This window comes from Panthera pardus, unplaced genomic scaffold, assembly GCF_024362965.1.
Source record: "Panthera pardus isolate Hobbes unplaced genomic scaffold, ASM2436296v1 HiC_scaffold_25, whole genome shotgun sequence".
NCBI lineage: Eukaryota > Metazoa > Chordata > Mammalia > Carnivora > Felidae > Panthera > Panthera pardus.
The window spans coordinates 40,620,160-40,632,641 of NW_026526821.1; the positions used below are offsets into that span (position 1 = coordinate 40,620,160).

The 12,482-nt window shown below is 36.9% G+C and overlaps 1 protein-coding gene across 1 annotated transcript in view; it reads left to right on the top strand.

The window, feature by feature from the left end:
- Positions 1-12,482, top strand: part of MACROD2 (mono-ADP ribosylhydrolase 2) — a 2,022,401-nt gene that overhangs the window by 1,212,817 nt on the left and 797,102 nt on the right. The gene's annotated exons all lie outside the window — the stretch shown is intronic.

Genomic DNA, 12,482 nt, shown 5'->3' on the forward strand with positions numbered 1-12,482 from the left:
AATGTTAACTGCAGTCTAAAGAACATTTGAGAAGCTAGGTATATATGGCAATTTTTTAAGAGATGTTAGAATGAGATTTCTGGGTTAGATACAGTATGTGAATGTTTTACAGCACCATCAACCATAATCTTTGGGATTACTCATTTCATTGAAGAGAATTTACACCTCTACTGGACAAAAGTGCATGGGTTAATTTTTGCCTCTAAAAGTTGTAAAATAGTCCAATTAGTATTAAGTCAAGCCCAGCACTGCATTGAAAAAAATGTTTCACTTATTTCCAAGTCTGGGATATATTTCATAGCAGTGGGTTTTAAGTTGTATTTCATTGTTGGCTAGGGCTGTTCAGAGGAAAACTGTAAAAAAGGTACAGTGTGCTCTTAGAATCGGTGCACTGGCCCTATAAACATCCATCTACCTGTCCCTTCTGCCCCAAGGTGCCTGAGTTCTGTGCACACAGGTTTGATACCATCAGTAAAAATTTAGAAGACGAAGGACTTACGCCTTACCAGGGATATATTTGCAACATTTGGGGGAATCTGGTAAAGACCAAGTAAATTTGGGGGCACCTGGGTGGCTCAGTCAGTTAAGCGTCCAACTTCGGCTCAGGTCACGATCTCATGGTCCGTGAGTTCCAGCCCTGAGTCGGACTCTGTGCTGACAGCTCAGAGCCTGGAGCCTACTTCAGATTCTGTGTCTCCCTCTCTCTCTCTCTGCTCCTCCCCCATTCATGCTCTGTCTCTCTCTGTCTCAAAAATAATAAATAAACATTAAAAAAAAAAGACCAAGTAAATTTGAAGTCTTCAGGATTCAGGTCCCAAAGAGCATATTTTTAGGTAACTTGGCAGGCATCCAGAAGTACTGCTTAGGCAGCTCACACATGTGGGTGTTTCACTTCCTGTAACAATTCCATTTTGATTTGCATGATTTCCCACTTCTGGTTTGGCTCTCCATCCAATGCTTTGGTGAATAGTCTTCCCCATTCTTTTTGTTTGAGTAAACTTTTTTTTTTTTTTCAAGAAGTACCTTTATTCTGATATTGTCTTCATTTAGCTGTCTAGTTATCCATGGCATTTTTTGGCCCTAAGTTTGGTTTGTGAAAATAAGATCCCAAAGAAGGAAATTAATTTCCTATATTAGATATCAATAACATAATATAAGAATAAATACCAACAGGGGCGCCTGGGTGGCTCAGTCGATTAAGTGTCCCAACTTCGGCTCTGGTCATGATCTCACGGTGGGTGAAATTGAGCCCTGCATTGGGCTCTGTGCTGACAGCTTAGAGCCTGGAGCCTGCTTCAGATTCTGTGTCTCCCTCTCTCTCTGCCCCTTCCCCACTCATGCTTTGTCTTGTATCTGTCTTTAAAATTTATATCCAAATTAGTTAGCATATAGTGCAACAATGATTTCAGGAGTAGATTCCTTAGTGCCTCTTACCCATTTAACCCATCCCTTCTCCCACAACCCCTCCAGTAACCCTCTGTTTGTTCTCCATATTTATGAGTCTCTTGTGTTTTGTCCCCCTCCCTGTTTTTGTATTATTTTTGTTTCCCTTCCCTTATGTTCATCTGTCTAATCTCTTAAAGTCCTCATATGAGTGAATTCATATGATTTTCATCTTTTTCTGACTTGATGATTTCACTTAGCATAATACCCTCCAGTTCTATCCATGTAGTTGCAAATGGCAAGATTTCATTATTTTTGATTGCCGAGTAATATTCCATTGTATATACATACCACATCTTTTTTATCCATTCATCTACCGATGGATATTTGGGCTCTTTCCAACTTTGGCAATTATTGATAGTGCTGCTACAAACATTGGGGTGCATGTGTCCCTTAGAAACAGCATACCTGTGTCCCTTGGATAAATACCTAGTAGTGCAATTGCTGGGTCATAGGGTAGTTCTATTTTTAGTTTTTTGAGGAACCACCATACTGTTTTCCCGAGTGGCTGCACCAGCTTGCATTGCCACCAACAATGCAAAAGAGATCCTCTTTCTCAGCATTCTTGCCAACATCTGTTGTTGCCTGAGTTGTTAATGTTAGTTATTCTGACAGGTGTAAGGTGGCATCTCATTGTGCTTTTGATTTGTATTGCCCTGATGATGAGTGATGTTGAGCATTTTTCATGTGTCAGTTGGCCATCTGGATGTCTTCTCTGGAAAAGTGTCTATTCATCTCTTTGGCCCATTTCTTCACTGGATTATTTGTTTCTTGGGTGTTGAGTTGGATAAGTTGTTTATAGATTTTGATACTAACCCTTCATCTGATATGTAATTTGCAAATATCTTCTCCCATTCTGTCAGTTGGTTGCCTTTTAGTTTTGCTGATTGTTTCCTTCACTGTGCAGAAGCTTTTTATTTTGATGAGGTCCCAGTAGTTCATTTTTGCTTTTGTTTCCCTTGCCTCCAGATATATGTTGAGTAAGAAGTTGCTGTGGGCAAGATCAAAGAGTTTTTTGCCTGCTTTCTTCTCGAGGATTTTGATGGCTTCCTGTCTTACATTGAGGTCTCTCATCCATTTTGAGTTTATTTTTGTGTATGGTGTAAGAAAGTGGTCCAGGTTCATTCTACTGCATGTCACTGTCCAGTTTTCCCAGCACCACTTGCTGAAGAGACTGTCTTTATTCCAATGGATATCCTTTTCTGCTTTGTTAAAGATTAGTTGGCCATATGTTTGTGGGTCCATTACTGGGTTCTCTATTCTGTTTAATTGATCTGAGTGTCTGTTCTTCTGCCAGTACCATCCTGTCTTGATGATTACAGCTTTGTAGTATAGCTTGAAGTCCGGGATTGTGATGCCTCCTGCTTTGGTTTTCTTTTTCAAGATTGCTTTGACTATTCAGGGTCTTCTCTGGTTCCATACAAATTGTAGGATTGTTTGTTACATCTCTGTGAAGAATGCTAATGTTATTTTGATAGGTATTGCATTGAATGTGTAGATTCCTTTGGGTAGTATTGACATTTTAACAATATTTGTTCTTTCTATCCAGGAGCATGGAATCTTTTTCCATTTTTTTTTTTGGTCTTCTTCAATTTCTTTCATAAGCTTTCTATAGTTTTCAGTGTATAGATTTTTCACCTCTTTGGTTAGATTTATTCCTAGGTATTTTATGTGGTTTTTTTTTTTTTGCAAATGTAAATGGGATCGATTCCTTGATTTCTCTTTCTGTCACTTCATTGTTGGTGGATAGGAATACAACCGATTTCTGTGCATTGATTTTATATCCTGCAACTTCGCTGAATTCATGAATCAATTCTAGCAGTTTTTTTGGTGGAATCTTTTAGGTTTTCCATATAGATTATCATGTCATCTGCGAAGAGTGAAAGTTTGACCTCCTCCTGGCCGATTTGGATTCCTTTTATTTCTTTGTGTTATCTGATGGCAAAGGCTAAGACTTCCAATACTATTTTGAATAACAGTGATGAGAGTGGACATCCCTGTCTTGTTCCTGACCTTAGGAGGAAAGTTTTCAGTTTTTCCCCATTGAGGGTGATATTAGTGTTGGGTCATTAGTATATGGCTTTTATGATCTCAAGGTATGCTCCTTCTGTCCCTACTTTCTTGAAGGTTTTCATCAAGAAAGTGTGCTGCATTTTGTCAAATGTTTTCTCTGCATCTATTGAAAGGATCATATAGTTCTTGTCCTTTCTTTTATTGATGTGATGAATCACGTTAATTGTTTTGCAGATATTGAACCATCCCTGCATCCCAGGTATAAATCCCACTTGGTCATGGTCAATAATTTTTTAAATGTATTTCTGGATCCGGTTGGCTAATATCTTGTTGAGAATTTTACATCCATGTTCATCAGGGAATTTGGTCTCTAGTTCTCCTTTTTAGTGGGGTCTGGTCTCTGTCTGGTTTTGGAATCAAGGTAATGTTGGCTTCATAGAAAGAGTTTGGAAGTTTCCCTTCCATTTCTATTTTTTGGAACAGCTTCAATAGAATAGGTGGTAACTCCTCTTTAAATGTTTGGTACAGTTCCCCTGGAAAGCCATCTGGCCTGGGACTCTGGTTTTTTGGGAGATTTTGATTACTAAGTCGATTTCCTTACTGGTTATGGGTCTGTTCAAATTTTATATTTCTTCATGTTTCAGTTTTGGTAGTGTATGTGTTTCTAGGAATTTGTCAATTTCTTCCAGATTGCTCATTTTATTGGCATATAATTGCTCATAATATTCTCTTATTATTGTTTTTTATTTCTGCTGTGTTTGCTGTGATCCCTCCTCTTTCATTCTTGATTTTATTTATTTGGGTCCTTTCCTTTTTGTTTTTGATCAAACTGGCTAGTGGTTGATCAATTTTGTGAATTCTTTCAAAGAACCAGCTTCTGGTTTCATTGATCTGTTCTATTGTTTTGTTTTTTTGTTTTCCGTTTTTTTTGTTTCGATAGCATTAATTTCTACTCTAATCCTTATTATTTCCTGTCTTCTGCTGGTTTGGGGTTTTATTTGCTGTTCTTTATCCAGCTCCTTAAGGCATAAGTTTAGGTTGTGTATCTGAGATCTTTCTTCCTTCTTTAGGAAGGCCTGGATTGCAATATACTTTCTTCTTTTGACTGCCTTTGCTGTGTCCCAGAGGTTTTGGGTTGTGGTGTTATCATTTTCATTGACTTCTGTATACTTTTTACTTTCTTCTTTAACTTCTTGGTTAGCCATTGATTCTTTAGTAGGATGTTCTTTGATCTCCAAATATTTGTTACCTTTCCATATTTTTTCTTGTGGTTGATTTCGAGTTTCATAGCACTTTGGTCTGAAAATATGCACGGTATGATCTTGATCTTTTTGTATTTACTTAGGGCTGATTTGTGTCCCAGTATATGGTCTATTCTGGAGAACATTCCATGTGCACTGGAGAAGAAAGTATATTCTGCTACTTTAGGATGAAATGTTCTGAATATATCTGTTAAGTCCATCTGGTCCAGTGTGTCATTCAAAGGCATTGTTTCCTTGTTGATTTTTTGATTAGATGATCTGTCTATTGCTGTGAGTTGGGTGTTGAAGTCCTACTATTATGGTATTACTATCGATGAGTTTTTTTATGTTTGTGATTAATTGATTTACATATTTGGGTGCTTCCATGTTTGCTGCATAACTGTTTACAATTGTTAGGTCTTCTTGGTGTGGATAGGCCCCTTGATTATGATATAATGCCCTTCTGCATCTCTTGATACAGTCTTTATTTTAAAGTCTAGATTGTTTGATATAAGTATGGCTACTCCGGCTTTCTTTTGTTGACCATTAGCATGATAGATGGTTCTCCATCCCCTTATTTTCAACCTGAAGGTGTCTTTAGGTCTAAAGTGGGTCTCTTGTAAATAGCATATAGATGGATCTCATTTTTTTATCCATTCTGTTACCCTGTGTCTTTTGATTGGAGCATTGAGTCCATTGACATTTAGAGTGAGTACTGAAAGATGTGAATTTATTGCCATTATGATGCTTGTAGAGTTGGAGTTTCATATATATACACAGATTTTCTCCCCTCAGAAAATCCCGCTTAAAATTTCTTGCAGGGCTGGTTTAGTGGTCACAAACCCCTTTAATTTTTATTTGTCTGGGAAGCTTTTTATCTCTCCTTCTATATTGAGTGACAGCCTTGCTGGATAAAGAATTCTTGGCTGCATATTTTTCTTATTCAGCACATTTAATATATCCTGCCACTCCTTTCTGGCCTGCCAAGTTTCTCTACATAAGTCTGCTGCAAACCTGATCTGTCTTCCCTTGTAGGTTAGGGACTTTTTTTCCCTTGCTGCTTTCATAATTCTCTCCTGGCCTGAGTATTTTTTGAATTTGTCTATGATATGCCTTGTTGATGGTCAGTTTTTGTTGAATCTAATGGGGGTCCTCTGTGCTTCCTGGATTTTGATGTCTGTGTCTTTCCCCAGGTTAGGAAAGTTTTCTGCTATGATTTGCTCATATAACTCTTCTACCCCTACTTCTCTCTCTTCCTCTTCTGGGACCCCTATGATTCTGATGTTGTTCCTTTTTAATGAGTCACTGATTTCTTTAATTCTTAAATTGTTCTCTTTTGCCTTCATCTCCCTCTTTTTCTCTGTTTCATTATTCTCTATGTTTGTCCTCTATATCGCTGATTCTCTGGTCTGTCTCATCCATCCTTGCTTCTGTGGCATCCATTCATGATTGCAGCTCAGTTATAGCATTTTTTATTTCATTCTGACTAGTTTTTACTTCTTTTATCTCTGCAGAAAGTGATTCTAATCTGTTTTTGACTCCAGCTGGTATTCTTATTATTGTGATTCTAAATTCTGTTTCAGACATCTTGCTTGCATTTGTGTTGGTTAAATCCCTGGCTGTTGTTTCTTCGTGCTCTTTCTTTTGGAGTGAATTCCGTCGTTTTGTTATTTTGAAGGGAGAAAGGGAATTAATGAGATAGAAAAATTAAAATAAAAAATTAAAATTAAAACATATTAAAATTAAAAAATTAAACACACACACACAGAAATCAAATAAATGATGCTAGATCCTAGGTGTTTTGGTCTGGATGTTGAAAGTAGTTTGACAGATTAGAGAAAAAAAAGAGGGGGAGGAAGTCATTTGAAAATTTGAAAAAATGAATACACTGAAGTAGACTAAAATGAGATGATGGGAGTAAAATAGAATTTGAAAAAATGACACAAAAGTAAAGAATATAGTAGAAAAAAATTAAAGAAAAATATTTTAATAAAAATTAAAAATAAAAATGAATTTTTTCTCTTTCTGTATTCAAGAAAAAGAAAAGAAATGAAAAAAAGAAAAGAGAAAAAAGGAAATTGTTTGAAAATTTGAAAAAGCTAATAGACTGTAGTAGACTAAAATAAAATGATGGAAGGAAAATAGAATTTGAAAAAATTTACACAAAAGCAAAAAATATAGTAAGAAATATAAAGAAAAATATTTTTAACAAAAATTGAAAATAAAAATGAATTTTTTCTGTTTCTGTATTCAAGAAAAAGAAAAGAAGTGAAAAAGAAAAAAAGAAAAAAAATAAAATTGAATAGATGGACCTGCTAACAGATTGAAATAGGAATGAAGTTACTTTGTTTTCCCATAGAAGTCAGACTATGAAGTGCTTTATAGTCCATAAATAAGTAGGCAGTGAGACTTGTGTTCTTGAAGAGCGAGGTTGGCCCAGTTGAGCAGGGCTCAGTTTAATGGCTCTGTTCTCCACTAGATGGCACTGCTAGCCTACTGGGGTGGAGTGTTGTGGTATTGTAGGTGTGTGTGCGCATGCGCACATGCGTGGGAGCGGTGAAAATGGCATCACCCACATACCCAGTCTCCAGTATCAGAACTCTGTTCTCTATCAGCAACCGCGCATCTGTCCTCTGTCTTCAGCTTTCGTCCATTGCCCGCTTTTTTTGCTGTCCATGACCAGGCCCCAGGCACTACCTCTCTCCCAAGTTTTGTCTCAGATGCGACTGTTTTCCCCGGCCCCTTACTTCTGAAGGACTGCAGCTTTGACCCGTTCCACCCCTCTGTGGGAGGGTCTCACCAAGCAATGGCTGAATGTCGGCTGCACCCAGGAACGCTTGTGGGACCCTGCTGCTACCAGTGCCCCGAAACTGTGTCCAGGTGCCAGCCCGCCCCAGAAAAAAATTGAGATAGTATAGCAGCAGCTTTTCAGGGACTATGGAAAATCACAACACACATCTGGTACCAGACTTCACCCTTAACGACCTTGTTCCAGCACCAGAGAATGTGGCCGTTTTCTGGGGTCTGCTGGGACCAGGTGGCTTCAACAGTCTCTACCAAATGTCCTTCCAGGAGTGAAACCACTTTTCCCCATGTGGTGCAAGACCCTCCCAGAACTCACTGCCCAGACATAATTGCTATTAACATTTTAGCATTTGGCATTTTCTTCTACTTTTTTCTATCCATGTATGTTTATATACTAGAGATAATAGTATATACCATAGACTGTCTTCATCTTTTCCATAAAAACACTATATAATCTATTCTCCTGTGTAATTAAACTTTCTCACAATTACTATTTAATGCTGGTATACTATACTTTTGGGTTAATGTACCATAATTTATTTATCTCTTCCCCCATTGTTGGAAATTTATTTTTTTTCCCCAATTTTAGACTCCCAGAAGTGGAGAAATCTGTTGGAGATCAGCATATCTAGGATTCTTGATATGTGATCCCACCAGTGTCTGTGATGGTGCATATCTAATGAGGCCTGCCTGGGTTTGAGTATCATATATTGTTCAGTCTTTTCTAATAGTTGTTTTAATTATAGCTTTGTTAAATAATGTCTTGATTGAGAATTTTTTTAAATATTAATTAGCATCTGGATTTCCTCTTTTCTGTACCTCTTCCAGTGTCCTTTTAGATAGTGACAACTGCACAGATACAGCTTTAATCTGGATGTGTGACCCCAGGCAATTTATTTAATCTTCTCTTTAAGTTTTAGTATCCTCATATGTAAAGCAGGGTTAAAAATATGTATACATACTTCATAGCATTATTGTGAGGATTAGGTGAGATAATATAAGCATGATACCTAACACAATGCCAGCACATGCTGTTCATTAAATAATTTTGCTATCATTGTTAACGTAATTGCAATGATCATTGGGGTGATAGGGATTTTCTGTTGATTTATGTGAGCTTTTTAAGGGTTATGTATATTCATTATTTTTTACATTTGCTTATAAAAATATTTTTCAATTTGATGATTGCTCTTTCCATTCCTTCCCTTTCCTCCCCTCCCCTCCCCTCCCCTCCCCTCCTCTCCTTCCCTCCCCTTCCCTCCTCTCCTCCCCTCCCCTCTGATCCTCTCCTTCCCTCCCTTCCTCTCCTCTCCTCTCCTCTCCTCTCCTCTCCTCTCCTCTCCTCTCCTCTCCTCCTCTCCTTCTCTCCACATCTCCTCCTCAGAAAGGAGACCTTTCTGTCAGGATTTACTCTCTTGGCAACTTCCAAACATCCCATAGTGCAGTATTAACTATAGTCATCATGTTGTACATTATATCCTCAGTGCTTATTTATTTTACAACTGGAAGTTTATACCTCTTTGAGCACCTTTGTCCAGTTCCCCCTTGCCACATTTCTCTCCCTCTGATAACCACACATCTATTCTCTTTTTCTATCACTTTGTTCTTAGATTCTACATATAAGTGGGATAATATAGTATGTTTTTCTCTCACATATTTCACTTAGCATAACACTCTCAAGATTTATCCATATTGTGGCAAAAATGACAGGATTTTGTTCTTTTTATGGCTGAATAGTATTCCATTGTGTGTGTATACCACATTTTCTTTATCCTTTCATCTGTTGCTGGACATTTACATTGTTTCCATTTCTTTGCTATTATAAATAGCCATGTAATGAACATGAGAGTGCAGCTATCTGTTCAGCTTCATGGTTTTATTTCCTTTGGATATATATCCAGAAATGGAATTGCTTGATCACATGGTAATTATATTTTTAATTTTTTGAGAACTGTCCATACTGTTTTCCATAGTGGCTGCACCAATTTACATTACCACCAACAGTGTACCAGCGTTCCATTTTCGCCACATCCTTGTCGGCATTTGTTATCTCTTGGCTATGATAATAGCCATTCTAACAGCCATGACATAATATTGTGGTTTTGATTTACATCTCTTTGATGAGTAGAGATATTGAGCACCTTTCCATGTACCTTTTGGCCATCTGCATGTCTTTTTTGGAAAAATATCTGTTCAGATCCTCTGCCCGTATTTAGTCAAATTATTTGGTTTTTCGCTATAGAATTGCATGGGCTGTTTTTATATTTTAGATATTAATCTCTTGTCAAATATATGATTTACAAATATTTCCTCCAATTCAGTAGTTGTCTTTTCATTTTGTCTATGGTTATTGCTATTTTAATGTTTGTTAAAGTATTTATGTTCTGTGTTTAGCAAAATGAGGACCAAAACAGTTGTTATAGAGTTTATCAGAAAAGGAAACAGCAAAAAGAAAAGGAAATAGCTGTAACCTATTAAGTATCCTGTTACCACCTGATCATTGCCACCATTAATATCAAGGGGCAAAAATGTAAAGTACCATGTAGCACCTATCTTGCAATAATGAAACAGAAAGTCAAGTCAAAAAATATAGTTCTGGAAATATAACCTGTAACAATGCTAAATCATAGTGTAGATGCTATAAAAATATAAAACACTAAAACATTTATTAGAGTAAATCACCACTTAAAAAGTAAGGGGAAAATTTTTTCATATCACTGCTTCCAACTTTATCTTAGCCTTTGAAATATGGCCTTCATAGTTTCAGCTAAGACTGTATTATTAGCAAACCACTGGATCATAAGTCTTCTGGTTTTGAAGGAAAGACTGGGTAAAAATATTTCATGGTTTCAGATGGCCTTTCTTTTGTTTTTTACTCTGGAGTTCAACAGTGACTGATTTAAATACTGAAACTTATTGTATTTTGATGACTGTATATTCAATAACTTCTTTTGGGTCAAATTGCCATACTTTTATTTTTCCATCTGGTTTTCTTTGCAGTGTTTACCCTTTCACACAATTAGCACTTTTTTTGGTGGGATAAAGGTAAGAAAAGATCAAAACATTGTTAGTTTGATAATAGACTCTGGGGTTTGGAGAAACATTGAAAAGAACATGTCTCATTCAGCAACATGATAATATCACGTTTAAATTTTTGAATGGCTAAGAAATATGTACGAGTGTCTGGAAGTAAATTTAAAATATGTATAATTTGCTTTGTAAAATTGGCATATGGCTTAGACAGCCTGTGTAACATAATACTAAGTGAAACCATACTAACTAAATAAAGGGGTCAATAGGAATCCTAGGTTTGTGTGCATTTGTTAGATTCATTACAGTTTATTTGAACCCTATATGCTAAAAAGTTGTAAAATGACACAATGCATAACTCTGATTTGTGGTTCAGAGAATGAAACTCTGTGCTTTATTCAGAGCAGCACTTCTCAAACTTTGATGTTTATGTGAATGCCCTGGAGATCTTGTTAAAATGAAGGTTTTGATTCCAATAGGTGTGGTGGGGCCTGAGATTCTGCATTTCTTGCCAGCCTTCAGGAGGGATCACTGCTGCTGGTCCATGGACCACACTTTGAGTAGCAAGGGGTTAGGAACAAATTATTTATTGGGAGTACATAAAGAATTCGCTGGAGAGGTCATTAAACAGATTCCTGGCATTCCTCCCAGAGAGTCCTATTTAGTGGGTTTAGGGTGGGAGCCCATGGTTGTACTCCTAACAGGTTCCTAGGTGAAGCTGATGCTGTTGATCTGCTGATCACAATTGAGTAGCTACTAGTCAGAAGTACTCGAACTCCTAGGACATAAAGTAAAAGTTAATTATGATGAGATGAAACAGCTCAGTGGAAAGTCTCTAAGGTTGACCAGAAGGGAACTAGGTTTTTGGTACAGGCTCCTCTATGAGTCTCAGTTTTCTTACCTATAAAATGGGACTAATCATTAGTCCCACTCCCACATATTTAGCATACAAATAAGAGGGAGCCCTTTTAATTTGAAACATAAATTTTAATTCTTTTGGCCATGTCTTCCCTAACAATTGGAGGACCCATGACAAATGGAGATCTCATGGGGTATGGGTCAAATTTTAAAGCTGTACATCGTGCCAACAAATACATTAGATAATAATCTGAACTGTTTATTGTTGCAATATTTTTCAATGTGAGCATTCAACACTAATTCATGAACACCTCTGGAAACCACAATTTGATACGTGAAGAAAACAGAAATGGATACTTGTTTCTCCTAGGAAACAGCACTCCATTATTTGAGAATCTGTTGCACTCATGCTATTTTATAAGAAGGATTTAACAAGTTAATTATTTTTCTCTTACCTAAGCACTTCTGCTAAATCCTCCATCCACTATTAAATGATGTCCATCTCTATGGTCTGATGGAGTGATTACACACTCCAGAGCCCTTCTTGCTATTCAGACACAGTCTTCTTTTGAGATACAGGATAAGAGAGGTAGAGAATCATTTCCCTAAGATCTGAGCAATGTTAACCATGAGATAAGATGCTTAAGATTATGCCTCACACACTACAGTACTAAATACTGGATCTGAAGTGACAAAAGTAAACTGTCATGTGTGTTTGTGATGTGTGAAGAGCTCTAGAGCACAGGACTCAGGGAAAGGGCTCCTCTTGTCTGGGTTTAGGGCAGTACTATTTTGCTGGTCATAAGAGAACTGATATGCAAAATGACTATCACTTAACTATCATTCAAGGTACTTGATATTTGAGAGAGACATTTGAAAGTCCAAATTAATTTATTCATTTAGGTGCCCTAAAATATATAACTATATAAAATTAGATTATGCTGCAGTCATACCATTTTAGCTACATGGAGAGAACTTTGGGTCCAATCAAGACACAGTTATATGCCCTCTGCTTCTTTGAAGATAATATAATGTCTCTATACAGAATATTTCTGTATCACTTGCACAATTACTATTTAAGACATCCACCAT